Source organism: Entelurus aequoreus, linkage group LG09, assembly GCF_033978785.1.
Source record: "Entelurus aequoreus isolate RoL-2023_Sb linkage group LG09, RoL_Eaeq_v1.1, whole genome shotgun sequence".
NCBI lineage: Eukaryota > Metazoa > Chordata > Actinopteri > Syngnathiformes > Syngnathidae > Entelurus > Entelurus aequoreus.
In genome coordinates, this window is record NC_084739.1 from 49,426,353 (window position 1) to 49,446,914 (window position 20,562).

General features: G+C 37.8%; 1 long non-coding RNA gene across 1 annotated transcript in view; it reads right to left on the reverse strand.

Moving 5' to 3' along the window:
* LOC133656876 (uncharacterized) overlaps window positions 1–19,592 on the reverse strand; it is a 157,673-nt gene extending 138,081 nt beyond the window's left edge. Inside the window, exon 1 of the long non-coding RNA XR_009827187.1 lies at window positions 19,455–19,592. This is a non-coding gene — a long non-coding RNA (uncharacterized LOC133656876). The remainder of the gene's footprint in view (window positions 1–19,454) is intronic.
* Between the last annotated feature and the right edge of the window lie 970 nt (window positions 19,593–20,562).

The following is a 20,562-nucleotide window of genomic DNA, read 5'->3' on the forward strand; positions in this document are numbered from 1 at the left end:
GTGGTCCCAAAAAGGAGGGATTTTTCAAATTGACTGTGTGTCGGTTTTAAAAGTGCTGCCACTCTGGTCAACATACGAAATAACAAGTGTGTGTAAAATTAATTAATAAAATAAATACATAAATATGTATATAGGGACATACTGTAATAACTTGAAGTAAAAAGTAAATAATGAAGATTAAAAAACAATTACAAACAAATAGTTCAAACAAAAACAATGAACTAAAAGCAGTCTTTTTCTAACAATGTGTCGACTTTTTTCTTATAAAATTGGGAACAATTTCTCATATTCTTTCTGTTTCTGTAATATTGCAATCTTTTCCCGTAAAATTATTACTTTTTTATGTAAAATTATTACTTTTTAATACAAAATGGTGACATTTGTCGTATAAAATTATGACTTGTATCACAATGTTGCCAATTTTTTTGGTTGTTTTTGTGAAATAGTGACATTTTTGGAGTAAAATTATGACTTTCTTCATAACTTCGCCAGGTAAAATTCCGATTATTATTATAATATTGCCAACATTTTCAAGTTTTCTTATAAAATTGTGACTTTTGTCGAGTAAAACTACGACTCTTTTCATAAAAATGCCAACATTTTAAGTTATTCTTGTAAAATTGCGACTGCTTTTGAGTGAAATTCCAACTTTTGTCATGATATTGCACAAATGTTCAGTTTTTCTTGTAAAATTTTGACTTGCTTTGAGTAAAATTACGACTTTTATTATAATACTAGAGGTAGGCATTTTTCGGAGGTCTCAAGAAGGTAACAAATACAAGAATGTGTGCGTGTGTGTGTGTGTGTGTGTGTGTGTGTGTGTGTGTGTGTGTGTGTGTGTGTGTGTGTGTGTCTGTGTGTGTGTGTGTGTGTGTGTGTGTGTGTGTGTGTGTGTGTGTGTGTGTGTGTGTGTGTGTGTGTGTGTGTGTGTGTGTGTGTGTGTGTGTGTGTGTGTGTGTGTTTTCACCCTTCTTGAGACATCAACAAGGAAAAGTACCTTCTATATGAGGACCGGTGAACAAGTTAGGACTGAAATGATGGTCCCAATACCAAAAAAAACCCATTGCATCTAATAGAGAATGTCTCTTTTTCAACTCTGGTGGTGAAATCTATCAAAATTAGGGTGGTCCCAAAAAGGAGGGATATTTCAAGTTGACTGTGTGTCGGTTTTAAAAGTGCTGCCACTCTGGTCAACATACGAAATAACAAGTGTGTGTAAAATTAATTTAAAAAATAAATACATAAATATGTATATAGGGACATACTGTAATAACTTGAAGTAAAAAGTAAATAATGAAGATTTTAAAAAAATTACAAACAAATAGTTCAAACAAAAACAATTAACTAAAAGCAGTCTTTTTCTCACAATGTGTCGACTTTTTTCTTATAAAATTGGGAACAATTTCTCATATTCTTTCTGTTTCTGTAATTTTGCAATATTTTCTCGTCAAATTATTACTTTTTTATGTAAAATTATTACTTTTTAATACAAAATGGTGACATTTGTCATATAAAATTATGACTTGTATCACAATGTTGCCAATATTTTTGGTTGTTTTTGTGAAATAGTGACATTTTTGGAGTAAAATTATGACTTTCTTCATAACTTCGCCAGGTAAAATTCCGATTATTACTATAATATTGCCAACATTTTCAAGTTTTCTTATAAAATTGTGACTTTTGTCGAGTAAAATTACGACTCTTTTCATAAAAATGCCAACATTTTAAGTTATTCTTGTAAAATTGCGACTGCTTTTAAGTGAAATTCCAACTTTTGTCATGATATTGCACAAATGTTCAGTTTTTCTTGTAAAATTTTAACTTGCTTTGAGTAAAATTACGACTTTTATTAAGTTAAAGTTAAAGTACCAATGATTGTCACACACACACACTAGGTGTGTTGAAATTTGTCCTCTGCATTTGACCCATCACCTTGTTCACCCCCTGGGAGGTGAGGGGAGCAGTGGGCAGCAGATGTGCCGCGCCCGGTAATCATTTTTGGGGATTTAATTATAATATTAGGGGTAGGCATTTTTCGGAGGTCTCAAGAAGGTAACAAATACAAGAGTGCGTGCGTGTGTGTGTGTGTGTGTGTGTGTGTGTGAGTGTGTGTGTGTGTGTATGTGCGTGCGTGCGTGCACCAGGATGAACCCTTACTGTCATTTTGGAACAAAAGCATCCTGCACTATACATCATCTCAAGCTTGGTTCTGCCCTGTTTATTTCTGGACAACGGCAGGGTGTATGGATTAAGGAGATGAAGCCAAGACTAAAAACAACAACCAAAAAGCCATGATTCATAACCAGGAAAGCAGGAAAAAGCCAAAAGGACGAACAAATCAATGGCAGTTTGGATGATATCTGGCCTCAAGCATTGACAGGCCCTGGAGTGATTGGCATGAATGAAAATGTGAAAAGTGCAGTTTAATATGGTAGGCGGCAAAGCAGCCCAAAGCTTTACTATGTGCTATTTTCATCAACATCCCTCAGTATATGCATTTAAAAATTTTACTACATTTATGTGCTTTTCAGAAGTGGCGGTATTGGAGCGACGCGCTAAATACATAAATGTTCTCTTTTCAGCTGAAAGGATTATGCTGAAGAAGTGATCCCAGTCATTTCCAGAGACAAGAGAGAGATCCATCAAATTCAAAACCAGCCAAAACAATCAAATAATGCAGTGGATAAATGATGTCACACTGCAAAATCTATGGCTTATTGTCTGGGCAGAGAGACAATTCACATCACTACAGCGGTTATGCAAAACAGCAGGAATGCTTCTAACATGAGCTCGTCATCAATATACAACAGCCGCTACTGTTTTACAATGTAAATCTCATACGTGCGAGCGTTCAGGTTCTTGCGGCATGTGAGGAGCGGGAGGAAGAGGAAGAGGAAGAGCCGAGAGGAGACAATCCCTGTCTGGCTGCCACTCTTCTGGGCACCTTCTCTAAGCAGGGTAGAAAATCAGACACGCCAGGAAAGAATTAAAGGAGGAAAAAGAGAGGGAGAGGGAAAAAGAAAAATGACTTTTTTTTATGTTATAAATAGCAGGTCTTGCCAGAAGGCAGAGGAAATGAGAGCAAGTGAGCACTGGAAAAGAAGGGCTTGAGCTTGACATGGGGCTTAAAATTGAGAGGGGGCGGAAAGAAGGGACCCACTGCGTGAAAATGTCTCCAACCAAAGCAAGGATTAGTGTTCCAACCTCCTCTACCGTCAAAATCCGCCAGTACAACTAATCACCTTCCCGGCTTCTCTCTCACTTCTCCTGGCCCTTTTTCACTTGTTTCCTTTCACTCCTCTTCTTTTGCCTCCACTCTCCTCTGCTCCTGAAAGTAGCATTTTTCCCCCTACGTCGTCATTACAACTAAAATGAAAGGAGAGGGTATTCTGTAGGGCTGTCTTCAAATAGTCGAAGAGTCGACAATTCGATTCGGAGGAGTCGAATCGTCTGTTATTGTGGGAGGAAGGTAGGGCTGGGCGATATGGACTTTTTTTAATATCTCCATATTTTTAGGCCATGTCACGATACACGATATATATCTTGATGTTTTGCCTTAGCCTTGAATGAACACTTGATGCATATAATCACAGCAGTATGATGATTCTATGTGTCTACATTAAAACATTCTTGTTTATACTGCATTAATATATGCTCATTTTAAACTTTCATGCAGAGAGGGAAATCACGACTAAGTCAATTGACCAAAAGTGTATTTATTAAACAGTTATTAAGCAGTGGCATAAACATTCATGTCATTTACAAAACAGAAAGTGCAAGATTGTCAGAGACATTTTAAAACAAGCTATTAGTGCACTTTTGTGCATGATGTCGCTAAGATGACATATCAAAACAACACTAAATTAAAGAGCACTTTTTGTACAGAACGCCAATACAATAGTTTAAAACAAATAAAGTGCACTTTTGTGCATGATGTCACACAAGATATTTCAAACACTGTAAAATAAAAATGAGCTGCATAATAGGAAATCAAATAGTGTATGTCCTTCACTATGTGGTAGGTTCCTGCGGACGTTATCTCCTTCTGTTGTTGACTATTTTTTTCATACGGTGTTGATGTGGAAATGGAAGATGCCAGGCTCAATTGGGTCAGTGCTGGTTGCTTCGGCATTTTGTTGGTGTAGCACCAGCCGAGATGTTGACATGCGGAGTTTCAAGCACTCTTCATTCTCTAGCGGGTGACTTTTCAAATGATGCTACAAATTAGTAGTGCTGCTAATTTTTGTAGCAACGCTTTTGCCACATACTTGACATATTACGGTTGTCTGTTCAACATCTTCCCGCTTGAAGCCAAAGCACCACCAGACTGTTTTCTTGGGAATTAATTCTTCTTTCTCCATTTGTTACCAGATTCGCACATTCTCTCTCTCGTATTACCACTCGCACCGCTCCGCTTGCACCTGCTACAGCTAACTTTACCTATGGTACATTCCACTCTGCTACCTCTCTGCTCGGGGAAAGCGTATGACATTGCACGTGTGACAGTATGTGACGTATGTAAGAAGGTGCGCTTGTTTTATCTCTCTGTGAGAAGGAGAGACAAGAAAGAGTGAGAAACGCCCTTTAGTGTAATGCCACAAGCTAAAAACAACTGCGTGAGAACGTATACTCGAATACTCACGATATAGTCATTTTCTACATCGCACAGAGACAAACCCGCGATATCGATATATCGCCCAGCCCTAGAAGAAGGCGAGTTAATACCTACTGGAGTGTTGGGAGGGTAAATTGATTGCATTCATGATGCCTTCTTCAAATATTTGAAAACGACTAGTGTGCAAACAAATAGTTTTAGAGAGCAAGAGGTCATTCTTGTATGCTTACTATTTCGGCTGTCACTAGAGAGCGATCGCTGCTTCCGCTCGCAGCTTCCGCTCGCAGCTTCCGCTCGCAGCTTCCTGGTGTGACTTCACGTAAACAACTGTATTTTGGACTCGCTCCCACAGGCCTTAAAAAATCTATGTGTCTGCACGCAATGATATTTTACTAATAGTGTTTGGAGGATGCTTCTAAATGGGGGACAAGATCGAGGCTTGCCGTGCCATCGCGTGTCTCTGGCCGGCAGAACCCTGTGGACGCAGGAAATTGGACACAATGCCTCCCCCTGAGGTGTATCGCTTCTTTTGCAAGGGTAATGACCCTTTCTCTGGCTTGCATACAGAAACACTGTTATGATATTTACTTTTTCTATCTAATCAAGTGTGATATATCTCTTGGTGCTGCGCCATGCAGGGCAGAGAACCTCACTAACTCTGGTTTCCACCACAGTTTAGCCTTTTTTTTTTTTGAGGTAGGAAAGGTCGCAAATGACACCTTAGTTTTGTTTACTTCAATAAAATAATGTATTCCTTTTATAATTATATTTTTAACTTTTAGAAGTTCAAGTGAGTAGAGCACATCCAGCACATTGCTGACAACTACACTGGACCATGGGCAGAGTGCAGTGGCGGGCCGTGCGTTTCCCACCTAGGCCTTCAGTGATGTCCGACTTCAATGATTACCTCTCAAAATACCATAATTGATGTCACCACATGACCAGTGCTGGAGAAATACTATACAGAAACACATTTACGCACTACTGGGTATTGAAACGGGTCATTTTCTGGCGCATTTAAAAATCATTAAACCCGTGTCAGCAATTAAAAGATATCTTATGTGGTACTGTCAAAACTTGAATTGCAAAAAAAATATTAAACGTGGAAAAAATAAAGAAATAAAATATTTGAACTCACAATTTGTAGTTTCTCTTTGAATATCCTTGAAAATGGCCTTGCAAATATTTATCCGCCACCTAATCAATGTTGTGTTCTCCTTTGTGGGTTAAAAAAGTGAGTATGGCTACGGTGCAAAAATTCCTGCTTTTAGTAAAATCCAACTTGAGATTGGACACTCACTTTGGAGTGACGAGTGAGTCACAGTCTCGTTAACGTCAGGCTACCTCGATAGGCTACTGTCAACAACTTGTGATCTGATTGGCTATCGCAACTGTCTATCAACTGTATGTGTTCTCAAATTCTTCCGCTAACTGTCCCAGGTGTGACTCTGCTGATCTGCATAGCACCGCCGTGGCTTAAACCAGTGAGTATCCAATCACAGGACGCGTAAATGTCACGTTCAACGTGAGGCCAGCTAGAAGGCCTTACTGACAACAACTCGTGATCTAATTGGCTATGGCAATTATCTATCAACTGTATGTTCACGGTCACTTACAATGCACAGACGAAATTAATCTGAAGGCTTCTGGCAGATTTGGTACAGCATGGCAACATAAGCTACCCGAATTCTGACTGGATAAAAACTCTAACCTAAAAACAACAACACCGGAAGGAGCATAATAGGACATGAAGAGAATATGAATACTTTTAGATATTTAGGGAAAGTAAATAAAAAAGTACTTTTATCTTTAATTATGATCATGATTTCTGGTTATGTTCGGCCAGCAGAGAAGGCCTTGCTGGCCCCGACGGCACACCACTGGCAGAATGTAACGATTTAGATTTGCCTATGAAAACCATGCTCTGACATGCATAATTAGCTGCGCTCAGTTTTAATTTATAATCTATAGAAATGTTTTATGTTTGTAAACAATACTAACTTTAGATATGACCACAAGAGACAACACCGATAAGAAAAGCAACCCAAACTACACCCACCCTCTTTTTCTTTCCCGTCTCTTGCTCCTGTATTTCTCTGTCACTCCATCCCTCCTCCTCCCATCTCACTGCCCCACCTTCTCTACCTGCCACACACCTCCTTCCTCGCCTCCGTCCTCTCGCCATCTCCCTCACTCTCTTCCCCTTTCTATCCGTGGCTGCCATCCATTTCCTCTCCCCTGACAAGGATTCTCACAAAGATGGCGGCGGCATAAACATAAACAAGTCAAATTGATCACACAGAAAACGAGAGAGGCGATAGGATTCTGAAAAAGACCGGGACAATTAAGCTTTTTTCTCTCTCTTGATCTGTCATATTCCGTGTGTGTGTGTGTGTGTGTGTGTGTGTGTGTGTGTGTGTGTGTGTGTGTGTGTGTGTGTGTGTGTGTGTGTGTGTGTGTGTGTGTGTGTGTGTGTGTGTGTGTGTGTGTGCGTGTGTGTGTGTATGTGTGTGTGTGTGTGAGTGTGTTTGTGCGAACCTTCCTGGAAGAAAGCGACACTTCATAAGCAGGTGCCTGGCATACGATTGCTGTTGGAGGCATGTGTGAATTCATTCGCCGCTGTTATAAATACACACTGTGTCTTTGTATAGGTGCAAGTACAAAATGTAATTAGGTAGTGAAGCAGAAAAGCAAGCTGCCTTTCTCAGTGTTTGCATATTTTTTCCACAAATAATCAAGTACAAAAGCAAAGAGAGGAAAAATCTCTCTTGAATATTCATTTACAAAATAACGGTTTACTGATAAGGCCAAGGCATGTGATAATCAATTAGTAAAATGTTCTACAAAAACCTGGCAAGGAAGAGGGGAAGGGGGGGCAATCATTATAAATATGCACACACATTTCCCATTGGTGTCTTACAAGAAGCAAAATGACGATTTCAGCAGAAGTCTGCACTGCATATCCATACCGCATTACCCTAGATAGGATATCACAAAGGAAGCAGAATATGTATTTGTAAGGGCGGTTTTGTTTTAGTGTTCGTATGATAACAGTTTGTTTAACATACTGTGTATCTAAATGCACCTGCTGTTGTCTGCATGCGTGGGATGGGGACTATTGTGGGGAAAAATACAGCGTACGGGTGAGCATGTGTGTACGTGTGTGTGTGTGTGTGTGTGTGTGTGTGTGTGTGTGTGTGTGTGTGTGTGTGTGTGTGTGTGTGTGTGTGTGTGTGTGCGTGTGCGTGTGCGTGTGTGTGTGTGTGTGTGTGTGTGTGTGTGTGTGTGTGTGTGTGTGTGTGTATTCATGAGGAGGTCAAAGACTCAGCTTAGCATCAAACCTGTCTCACCGAGAATAGTTTTGCTCCTTTTAAGTAAGACATTGGAGAGAATCACTCAACCAGATGTTAACCATCTCCAAGAGTGTGACTAATTACCATATTTTATTATTTCATTGTATTATAGATTAAGAAGGATACATTAATCATCAGCAATGTGAGTAAAGCTCGCCAAGAGTGACAGATATTAACAGAAAACGAGCCACTTACGCCTGATGCCTTATTGAAATTATAGAATGTTTTTTCATCACTTTTTGTATATTTTTTCCCCTGTTAATCACCCAATGTATTATTTCAATAGCTGCTACGGCCTTCAATTCCTGCATGTAACTGTGTGGAAATACGCATGCCCTATTAAAGTGCATGTCCATTGTGATTAAATGGTATTACCACAGTGCTACAATATTATGCATTGCAGTTACTAGCGCTGCATTGTTACTGCATGTGAAACAAATTAGGATACATGTAATTAGGGCTTGTTGCTATTAATAACAACTAACAAATAATTGTGAAGGTTATGCACAGCTGGTGTCAATATGAAAAATAATGCGGAGGAATTATTTCCTCTCCCAAAGGCACATATACATGGAGCCGTCCTCTGCTGGCCAGAGAGTAAGATGCAGCTGACCCTGTCTCAATGACTCCCTACAACCGTCCTGGCTGAGAACAAAGAGGCAGCGCTGTGCCAAAGACGACTAGTCCTCTCCACTCGGTAGGACACTGGAAATCCGTCTGAGGCGTGGGGGGAGTATGGGGTACACCAAGTAAAGCGTTGCAGATGTGCTCTGCAGTCGACTCCAAGCCTAACCGGGGAAATGTGCGTTCCCTTAGGTCATGGGTGTCAAACGCATTTTTATTGAGGGCCACATCGCAATTATGGCTGCCCTCAGAGGGCCGCTTGTAACAGAGGATATGAATGAATACAAAACGCATGATAGCCTCGTTACACAATGTGCATAGGCAACTGATTCTGATTAGTAAATGTTTTACAAACAGTTTGATCGATAACTTGTTTTAAAATCGTAAATCAACGCAATAAGCAGATATTTAATGTTTTATTTTTGATAATCAAATTAACAAATGCTTGGAACATCTTGTTGCATGATCAGAGTTGCATGCACTACATTTTTCTGTCAGAAGTCAAAGAACAAATAGCTGGCATGCATGTGACGTCATATCTATTTTTTCTTCTTTGTGGCTTAATTCACACGATGGTCAAGCAGCTTGAGCGTAGCATTAAAACAAGTGAGAGTGAGTGTAGAGTTTGAGCAGAAAATGCTGTATTGCTGTTCTGTTCTTCGGTGTTCCAGTCGTACAAATAGAGAGATAGGAAAGAGGTTTCTTATTGTCCCGAAATAAGTTGTTCATATAGGTAATAAAGTCAGGGAAAAAACAAAAGTGCTCCTAAAAATTTAATTGTCATTCTCTTGTGGAATACAATCGGACGGCCTGTCTGCAGCGATCACTTTGTAAAATGTTTGTTGGAACATTTGATTTGTTTGAGAAACTTTCTGTTGTGCAATTGAGTTTATTCTCTACTATATTAGTAGTGTTTGAGAGCAGAACTAAACTTAAAGTAAGGACAAGAGATCGCATTAGTTTGTGATCTTTTGTGGTTGCTATGCCTAAATATAACTAGGAAGACGTGGTTGTCCAAATAAACTAACGTCATGTTAAGCCCTAGAGATAAATATTATGATTGTTGGTTCAATCCATCGTTTTTTCACTATCTATTTTTATTACAGAAACTAAAATCTTAGTTGTTGTTGTTGTGCAGGAAAGACAAGTGCTTTATTCGACACGGAAAAGGGACAAGCGGTAGAAAATGGATGGAAGGCCACATTATAGCGTCTTTGGTGATATTTGTTAGCATCGAGAAAATATCCTTTACAGTATTAATGAACTAGATGAATACATCTCTCGTAGACTCAACAGCACATATTGAATGCAGATACAAATTCTAGATAGAAGACTAATATTTGCAGAGGAAATCAACTGCAAAAATGTGTTTTCCTTTTTCTCATTAGCATTGACGATCACAGCAGCAAGGCACTTTTTATGTTGTCAATCAAATACGTTACTTAACGATGCACGAATAAGTCAAACTTTGTCTTTCACGGATTAATGTTTAATTTTCGGACCCATCCATTCATCTATTTTCTACCGCTTGTCCCTTTTGGGATCGCGGGGGGTGCTGGGATGTAAAGACATGATGTGCCTCCAATCTTTTCTTCTCTAAATACCGTGAGTGTCTACTGAAGTGAGGTCGTAGCGAGCAGTAACCTCTTGGTGATGATAACTGGTTTAAATCTTTTAAAAATATTTTTTTCTTAAGAGTGTAAAAATCCGTTCCATCCCATCATCGCTGATATATTTGTCTCTAAACCTTTCACAATACGCCCAAATCGGCACTGATTCAGGTAAATAATCGGTAGCTTAATGGGACTCTAGATCATGTAACCCGAAAGTGCCCGGATGTGCCTCTAGATCAGGGGTGTCAAACATATGGCTCCGGGCCGCAAACATGTTTTATCCGGCCCGCCGGATGAGTTTGCTAAGTATAAAAATGAGCTGAAATTTTTGAATGAAAGAAACTGCTGTTTTACATGTGTCCACTAGATGTCGCAATAGTAACTCTTTGTAAATTATGCTACATATGTAAAAAACAAACAAGCACACCAGTCGAGGAGAATGAGCAAACGACATAAATAACATCCTGTAGTTTGATTTTGATATTATTTTTTTTATCTTGATAGATTGAAAATTAACACCAATGAGTTGACTGATGAACATTATCACATTATTTATTCAGATCAAAAAGTATGAATAACGACAAATAAAGATAGATAATACATGTAAGTATTAAAAAACAACAACAACATTATGATTTGTAATTTTTTAGTTATGTGCTTGTTCTCTTTTTAAACAAAGAAAACAATCTGAAGTTGTCTTTAATTTTAATTTATCGTGCCGTGATTTTACCAGTTCGGTCCACTTGGGAGTAGATTTTTCTCCATGTGGCCCCCGATCTAAAATTAGTTTGACACCCCTGCTCTAGATCTTGTGATTGCAACCCAGCTATACATCCATCCATCCATCCATCCATCCATTTTCTACCGCCTGTCCCTTTCGGAGTCGCGGGGGGTGCTGGAGCCCATCTCAGCTGCATTCAGGCGGAAGGCGGGGTACACAATGGACAAGTCGCCACCTCATCACAGGGCACCCAGCTATACAGTTTGCCAAAAATTGCTTTATTGTTTCCAGCCATACATGGCGTGGCGGGCCACGTTAAAAGAGGTTCCGCAGCCTCCGAAGCAGAACCTGCAGGTTCTGTAACTGCTTCTTCCCTCAGGCCGTAAGACTCTTGAACGCATCATAACAATCCCCTCAATTCCCCCCAAAAATGGATTAAATCGCTGGAATATAAAGACAATATAACATACTTCCATAAACGTTGATGTATATGCAAAAGTGCAATATATTTATCTGTACAGTAATCTATTTATTTATATCTGCACCTTATTGCTCTTTTATCCTGCACTACCATGAGCTAATGCAACAAAATGTCGATCTTATCTGTACTGTAAAGTTCAAATTTGAATGACAATAAAAAGGAAGTCTAATTCTAAATGATGTGGTGGGCCAGATCTGGCCCCCGGGCCTTGAGTTTGACATCGGTGCTCTACAGTAGGTGGGTGTGTGAGGGGAAAAAAAGAGGGGAGAGAATATTGGGTGGGTGGCGGTTGCTGGCACCGAGGGGTGGGCTGGTAAGACATCTGTCATCATATCATCAGTGCTGTCACATCAGAGAACAAATGGGCTGTGGGATTTTTACAGCCCAAAATACAAGCGATGGCAAAAGGTGCGGTTGCGTTTGATCTATTACTGCTGTTTTGTGCCTTTCTCAATAAAATGCAAAGCTCTGACCACCATATGTCAACTCATCAGAATGTTGGGATAAAGAATAGGAAAAAAGAGCGCAGATGAAAATCTGACAAGATCCAAATCAACTCTGCAGCACCAGCTTTTGCATGTGAACGACCTTGGCTGAGGCCCCAAAGTCACTTCCGGGCGTGTAGAACAACCACTTCTGCACAGCGTTGAGGGCCCTCAGAAGGAAATTCATTTAGTTTAATTTTGCCGATCGCACTTTTTTTTTTTTTTTTTTGAAGCGGGTCACATATGAGGCAAGGTTTTCTGCAATGACACCTTGACTGCAGAGAACTTCATCCACTCCGCCATACTACCTAGTGTCTGTGTGACAAGACAGCAATGCTTTGTTGCCAAGAGAATGAAGGAGAGCTTTGAACTTCAGACTGACAGCGCGGGGAAGCCGTTGGAGCCGTAAATGTAAATTATTGTTACTTATACGTTTAACCCAGCACCTACAACACCCCCCATCCTTTCTCATCCAACCGCCGTTCCCGCTCACTGGCTTTCTACTCGTCTGTGGAAAGGCATGTGGAAATGGCTACAATTCTGATATCATGTTGCCCTCTTTTGGCGAGTGTTTGCAACTGCAGCTCACTGTCCTCTCACCTCAAAGACGGGCCAGCAGGTTATATCATAGTTTGTGCTATGATGAAGTAGGCTAAGAGCTATGATGAAATAGAGTGATAATAAATAAAATGTAGCCGATGGGGTAACTGCTTAAATGGTGAAATTGTGAAACACAGAACTTTCTTTAAAGTAAAGTACCAATGATTGTCACACACACACTAGGAGTGGTGAAATTTGTCCTCTGCATTTGACCCATCCCCTTGTTCACCCCCTGGGAGGTGAGGAGAGCAGTGAGCAGCAGCAGTGGCCGTGCCTGGGAGTAATTTTTTGGTGATTTAACCCCCCATTCCAACCCTTGATGCTGAGTGCCAAGCAGGCAGGTAACGGGTCCCATTTTTATAGTCTTTGGTATGACTCGGTCGGGGTTTCAACTCACAACCTACCAATCTCAGGGCGGACACTCTAACCACTAGGCCACTGAGTAGGTTATTTATACATTTATATATTTTTTATATTTATTTATGTTTATATATATATATATATATTAATTATATATATATATATATATATATATATATATATATATATATATATATATATATATATATATATATATATATATATATATATATATATATATATAAAAAAATATATATATATATATATATATATATATATATATATATATATATATATATATATATATATATATATATATATATATTTTTTATTTTTTTTATTTCTATTCTATATATTATACAGCCAAAATTGGGCCCAGTACAGAAATAATCCCATATTTAACTGGGTTATCAGTGTTCCAAATGTTTATGTAAATCATAAAAAAGGGTCATAGCCAAAACAGTAAAAGTAAAATATTTATATTCTGAAACAATCATTGGTGAAAGTGATGTTTTTTGACGTGAGAATAATATGTTCCTTAATTAATGTCCAAACAATTGACATACTGAAATGGTATTTCTTGTTTGAATATCAGACAGGTACAAAACCAAAGTTATTGTTTCAAATATCTGATTTCTGTGCGTGTTGTTTTAAAAGACAAGTTATGCCCATTTGTGTCTTCTTCATCGTTAGAGGAAAATAACGGTGTCAATTAAAGCTATCAGACTAATGCATGAGAGGGCTCCATTTTAGCCACCTTATGAGAAAAGAGGTGCAAACAGATAACAGAGTTTAATCATTGACCACAGATTGGATTGGAAGTATGAAATGACATGAAATGGAGATTGAGGCTTGTGTTTAGCAGTTGATCTTGTTTCACATGCAGCCACTCCAAAGCTGAGCCTGCCGTCAGGCAACGCTCCAAGCATTTCCCCTAGATGCAGCTCGTCGAAATCAATAGGGCCCTCAAAGCATATCATTAGACATAAGTATTATAATTACTTGTGTTATTAATTTTGCCTTAATACCAGGGATAATACGATATGTAATTCAACCCTGTTGAGGGAAGCGAAAACAAGATAATCACAAATGCATTTCTTATGAAAATCAATGATGGAATGGATATTCCAATAATACCAAACCACTGCCTCTCTATTTTCTCTCATGCATATCCAACAATCATTTTCTGCATTCATTCGGAAAAAAATAGAGAAATATGCCCAACGTATTTCACATGGGTGTCCGAGTAAGAAGCAAAACAAAATGGATTTGTGTTGCCTTGCAAACTATTTTAATAAAAAGCTATTGATTGGGCATCGAGCGGCAAGCCTGAAGGCGTAGAGCACCAGACCCCACTGGGTCCAGATCATTAAAGTCCTCAACTGCTGGCGCAAATTTGTTCAATAAGGGCCTGGAACTCATGCTTCAGGGTTTGATTTTGATTCAGCCTTGTCAAGCTGTTTGTGGCTGCATCACAGGCTACAAACGACTCAGGTGTTCTCAAGCTAGATGACACATTTTGAAACATGGATGTGTGTGATAGAAAAGATGAAAGACTGGCAATTCAATATATTTTATCTCAAATGCGATAAAGTGATTAATGAAAATATATACTATATCTCAAATTTTTACCTGGACATTAATTGCAAACACCATGCGACAACAACATGCAAGGTAATAATTCATGCAAACACCTTATGTCAGGCATCAGATATTTAGCATGGCATTTATGAGGATGGTTTGTTGTAAGCACAAGCATGTCAAGCAAGTTAAACAGCCGTTGCTATGTGTCAGATCTCACCTCCATTTTCGCAGCTGACACGCAAGCAAATGTGCACTTTCTTTTCAGAGTCTAGAATCAAAGCTGGTGCTGCGACCATTTTTAATTACCAGGTACTTTCTTTGTGCTTAGGATTTCAGTTTCTATAATAATGCCTGCTGGCAACTGCGAATCCTTATTGCCTACCATCTTTCCTTACCTTTAAAATATGAATACGCTGTTTTATACGGCCAATTTGTCCCCCAGTCACTTTGTAAAATGTTATTCTGTGGCACACATATATTTTTAAAATGTGAGCCTCACTGAAAGGAAAGGCAATAAAAGTGTTTTGGTTAGGAAAGAGGATCAATATAAAATGTGTTATCCTGCAATGGAGCAATTCCAATAATAAAAAGCTTCAAGGTGAAGCTTTTTTCTAGACTGGTATGGTGAACGAGTATGGTCCATTTCAATGCTGCACACGTGGAGAAGGGAAGCAGGCTATTCTAGCCCCCAAACTCCTATATTATATGTATAATACTGTGTATTATATTGTAACAATTGTTAGACAATCATTTAGGGCAGGGCGTTCCATACTCATATTTGTAGATCTCGGAGCTCCAAGATGCTCGACAGCATCCCAGAGCGGTAAACCCACCAACACCAAACAACAAAACGGCAGACATGCACATGTGTGAACACAAACAGACACAAATTGCCATTGTACAGGAGCATGTCCAACACTGAACTGTGAGACAAGCACTCTAACTGGCTTGAATGCAAGGAAGAGTCAAAGACAGATTTGGTGGGAACATTTAGTATCTGAATTCCCTTACATTTTAATTCACAATAGTTTCCAGAAGTCATCAGTCACATCTGTTTCCATTACATACAATACATTTGCATGCAAAAATTATTAATATTCATATTGATATTAATACGCTAATTACTTGAAGTAGACTTGAGTAACAACATCATGATAGAAAATGTTAGCGGACTCTGATAACATTTTCAGCCAGTCTCAAAGAATTTAAACTTAGGCTATCTGTGTTTTAGCCGGTAAGCAAGTAATGACTTTGTCAAGGCGTAGTGACAACAGAGCTAAGTGAATGTAAAATGGCACTCAAAATCATAAGAAATTAAAATGCTTTCATAGTTTACTTTTTTCACCAAATGTCAGTGCTACTTTTATTAAGCTTTTTCAAGGCTAGTGAAGACTGTAAATGGATATTCCTATTAGAGCTGTCAAGCTATTTAAAAAATGAGTGATTAATCAATTATGATCTGTAATTAATTAATCTAATTGCAATTGCAATCTAACTAATCTATTTTCTAATCTAACTGAAAACGCTGAGAAAAGCCCTCAATTTAAGATGTTTTAATTTAAATCATCTATAATATTTTTAAGATAGGTATTTAAACAAGAAATTCCAGCTTTATAAAGTCATTTATTGTTTTTAACAGACTTTAACACATGCAGTCTGTTTCATTTACTAAAATAAAACATAATGTCCATATGTTATATAGAACATATGGACATTTTATATATATATATATATATATATATATATATATATATATATATATATATATATATATATATATATATATATATATATATATATATATATATATATATATATATATATATATATATATATATATATATAAATATATATATACATATATATATATATATATATATATATATATATATATATATAAATATATATATACATATATATATATATATATATATATATATATATATATATATATATATATATATATATATATATATATATATGTATCCCCATATACTGTGTATACAGGGTTAACGCAATAATAACGCGTTAACTATAAGTTCCTTTTCACTGCACTCATTTTTTTTTAGCTGCCGATTTAACCCTTTGGCCGTGCCATAGGGGGGGAAATTGGCTGCGTTCCTTAGTTACTGATGAGCCATAAGCGGGAAAACAGCGAGCAGAAATGGATAAAGAAAATGTAACAATATGGAAATATCAGGTCCAAAACAATGGCAAGTTCTTCTCCTGACAAAAAAAAAACAATATTTCGCCGCGAGACGTCTTTACTGGAGCAATTGCATTCAGAGAGGTGGGTGGAGCTTTACTTCTGTGTTTAAATTACAGTTAAAGTGCATCAATAACAATAACTGGAGATTGTAACCGGTTTGGTAAAATAGCATAAAAGCTCAGCAGAAATGAATAGCGGTAGGCAAAAACTTAGTCTTGAGTCACTTTTTAACGCAAAGAGTCAGGTCTGTCGTCCAAACATGTCAAGACACTTCCTAGCCAATCACACATTTCCACTACGATTTACATCCGGTCTAACTACACTAACAAAATAAACATGTCTTACATTTTTATTGCTTTAACAACAATGTTTTGTAGTGTAATATTTCTACCCAAATGTTAGTACATTTGTTGAGATTAAGGGGGGAATTTTTGTGGCAGGCTTAAATAAAGTGTATATGTTTCATAACATGCTCTGCTGGATATTCTTCAACTACAGAATGATTAGCAAGCTGAATATTACAATGTATTAATAAATAGATAAGGTTAATACGTTGTCGTGCAGTAACATGCATACTATTAACTTGTACAACATGTAATGTGCAGAATATCAGAAGCATTTATTCATACAAATATCACAGATGACATAACCAAACATGTTTGACAATGAAAGCATGATTGTAACAATCCACATTTTGCTATTTGTTATTACAGCAATGCGTGAAACTGGTATCTAAACCTGGTGTAGCTCCTACTCTGAATGCAAAAGCTTATACAGCAGGAATACAAATTGTGTATTCCTAAAAACTACAAAATCTGGCAAGACACTGCAGGTAATTTTTTTAAATTGTAATTTAAAAAGTGTGCTTTTTGTGTTGAGCTGTTTAAAAAAGCATCATGTTTAAAAAACATTTCATAAAAGCAAAACTTGAATATTTGTATATCCGAATTATTTTAAAGACTGAAAGCAGTTAATGAATACTATTTTTTTTTTTTTTTTAAAGCTGCTGCCGTTTAATTTTCTGATGGTATTAGTTAGCAGATCAGCCTTGCAGTCTGAAAATCTGTATACAAATCTCATTTGGAATATCTATGTGGGGAGTTTGCATGTTTTTTGGCTGTGTACTGCAGCTTAAAACAGTTGTGATAGGTTAATGGTAGATCTGTTCATAGGTGTGAACAGGAATGTCCAACTGGATCAGGCGTCAACAAAACAAGCCTTTGTAAGATACATTTTTTGGGGTGGCACTAATACACACCATGACACACACACACCAAACCCAAACTTTCATCTACTGGCCCGGTCAGCCATTGATGGATGAAGTGTGGGGGGCCAAGACAGACACACGCTCTCTGTAATCCCATCAACTCTTGTCAGACAGCAGTTTGGACACAAGCCTTTTTATGAGACCTGTAATCCACAGCTAAGCCTTCACACACTGCCCTACCACTTATCTGTAATCATACACGCTCACAAGCACCACTAAAGATGCTTGGAAAGTGGCTGCTTCACTAATTTTTTGGTATATTAAACATATGGAGTGCAATAAATGACGGATGTACAGTGTTATGGATGTGTCCATTCAAGGTAAAGTAAAATAAGTTGCTCATACATTAGTTTGTGCCTGATTAACAGATATTAATTCATGAAACTCTTTGTTTTTTGGGGGTTTTTTTTTATTAATCAATCGGACAAAATAATACCATAACAATACAAATCCAATTCCAAAACCAAACCCTGGCCAGCAAAATTCAAAATAGCAATCAACAGAGCAATTGAGAGAACACACAAACATGACACAAAACAATCCAAAAGTAGTCAAACAAAAATGACTAAAACAGTGTATATATATATATATATATATATATATATATATATATATATATATATATATATATATATATATATATATATATATATATATATATATATATATATATATATATATATAAGAACATCTTTTTTAAATATACACTGAATTATTTAAAATGTACATGTAAACCATCCATCTGATATATAACAATATAGCACAAAAAGTTAAAAAATCCAACAAATGAGATTAAAAACAAAAAGGGATGCACGTTAAAAATGGTATCTAAAAATAGTAGACAAGAAAATATATAATTGTGCAAGCACAAATTCCTGTATGTGATGAGCCACTGAATCAATAACCAATTTTGGGGACAATGTGTGCCATTATCAATAAGATACACGCAGAACTCCATGACAACAACAACAAAAACACGAGTAAAAAAGGCTTGTCGGACAAAACACTCCTGCTTTTTTCTTGCTTCAAAGCAAGCGAAAGACACCCATGCAGAGAGGGAGCGAGGAAGAGAGAGAGAAACAGAGAGAGAGAGAGCAGGGTGCAGGACCCACACGGTGTAGTTCCAGCCAATTGCATTCCAGAGAAGTGACCATTGCCAGTGATAAACAAAGCACCATAGATCATCCCTCGCACAGACGGAGCCCGGCAGTGGAGGCAGCAGAAGAAAGTGCGGTCAGACAGAGCAGGAGAGAAGAAGCAGACAGACGCAGACTGCAACAGAGAGCTCACAGCCTACATGCATCTTACTGTCTTCCATCCTCTGGGGCTAAAATTTTGATGCAGTTATTGCAACTGGAATGCCGTGAAAGCCAACCATGCCACACGCTTGTAGATTTTTCACTCTCCAGAGAGAGAGACAGAAAAAAGAGACAGGGAGGACGCTGTAGCTGTTTCCCCCCACTCTACATTTTCATACATCCTATAAAAATCAATCCTTAGACTGTTCCACAAACCAAAAAAAAAAATGCATTCCACACTTACCCCTTCCCCGACACAAGATTCAGATTCATTTAAGCCCAGTGTGCATCACAACAGAATGCTGAGATATTCCTCCAAAACAGATGTGCAAGGAGGAGCTATGAGGTTCTCACTCTTTTGTTTGTGAGCTTGACTAGCTAGGTTCCTCTGTTTGCATCAGCATCTGCCTGTTTTTTTTTTTTTTTACAGCTTTGAAGCAGGTGGATGACAATAACATCAATCTCTCTCAGCACATTGTGTGGCATGCATTGCATTGACAAGACATGCTCCTCTCAATTGCTCTGTACGATGCATTGACTCATTCCTCTTGGCTGGTTACACTTTCAGGGTGGAATATGAGCTAAAAAGGATATGAACGACAGGTGTGCGTTGTATTGGAATTATATTTGTAAAAATGTTTGATTAAACCTGGAATTTAGTCAGATCTGACCAATGTACAGTAATGAGAATGAACTGATGAAGCCTACGTGGCTGAGAGGCAAATTGTCTTTTAGAGCAAACCGAAACTGAACGGTTTTTTTTTGTGATCAATTGAATGCCCCAAGTGTACTTTATGTGCTGAGGGACTTTGTTATAGATCAAAGAACATAATGTATATGATTTTATGGTGGCATCAAAGTCAGGATTACTGCATGACTTGCACAAATTAAATGATGAGCCATTGTCTGGCTAAGCACAATTACTATCCATCCATTTTCTACCGCTTGTCCCTTTCGAGGTCGCAGGGGGTGCTGGAGCCTATCTCAGCTGCATTGTGTTCTTACAAAATAAATAATCAATAAAAACTAAGTGCTCCCCTCTGCAAAGTTTCTCTTGTTTTTTTTTGTCCTGTCCAGCTACTCAGGCAAATCATATTGTTGATGTAGATGCTGTGGAGCAGGGGTCACCAACCTTTTTGAAACCAAGGGCTACTTCTTGGGTACTGATTAATGCGAAAGGCTACCAGTTAGATACACACTTAAATAAATTGCCAGAAGTAGCCAATTTGCTCAATTTAGCTTTAACTCTGTTATTATTAATAATTAATGATATTTATCTTTGTGGTGATCATCTTAATGATTTCTCACAATAAATATACATAGAAACAGATAAATATCAATATGCAACACTT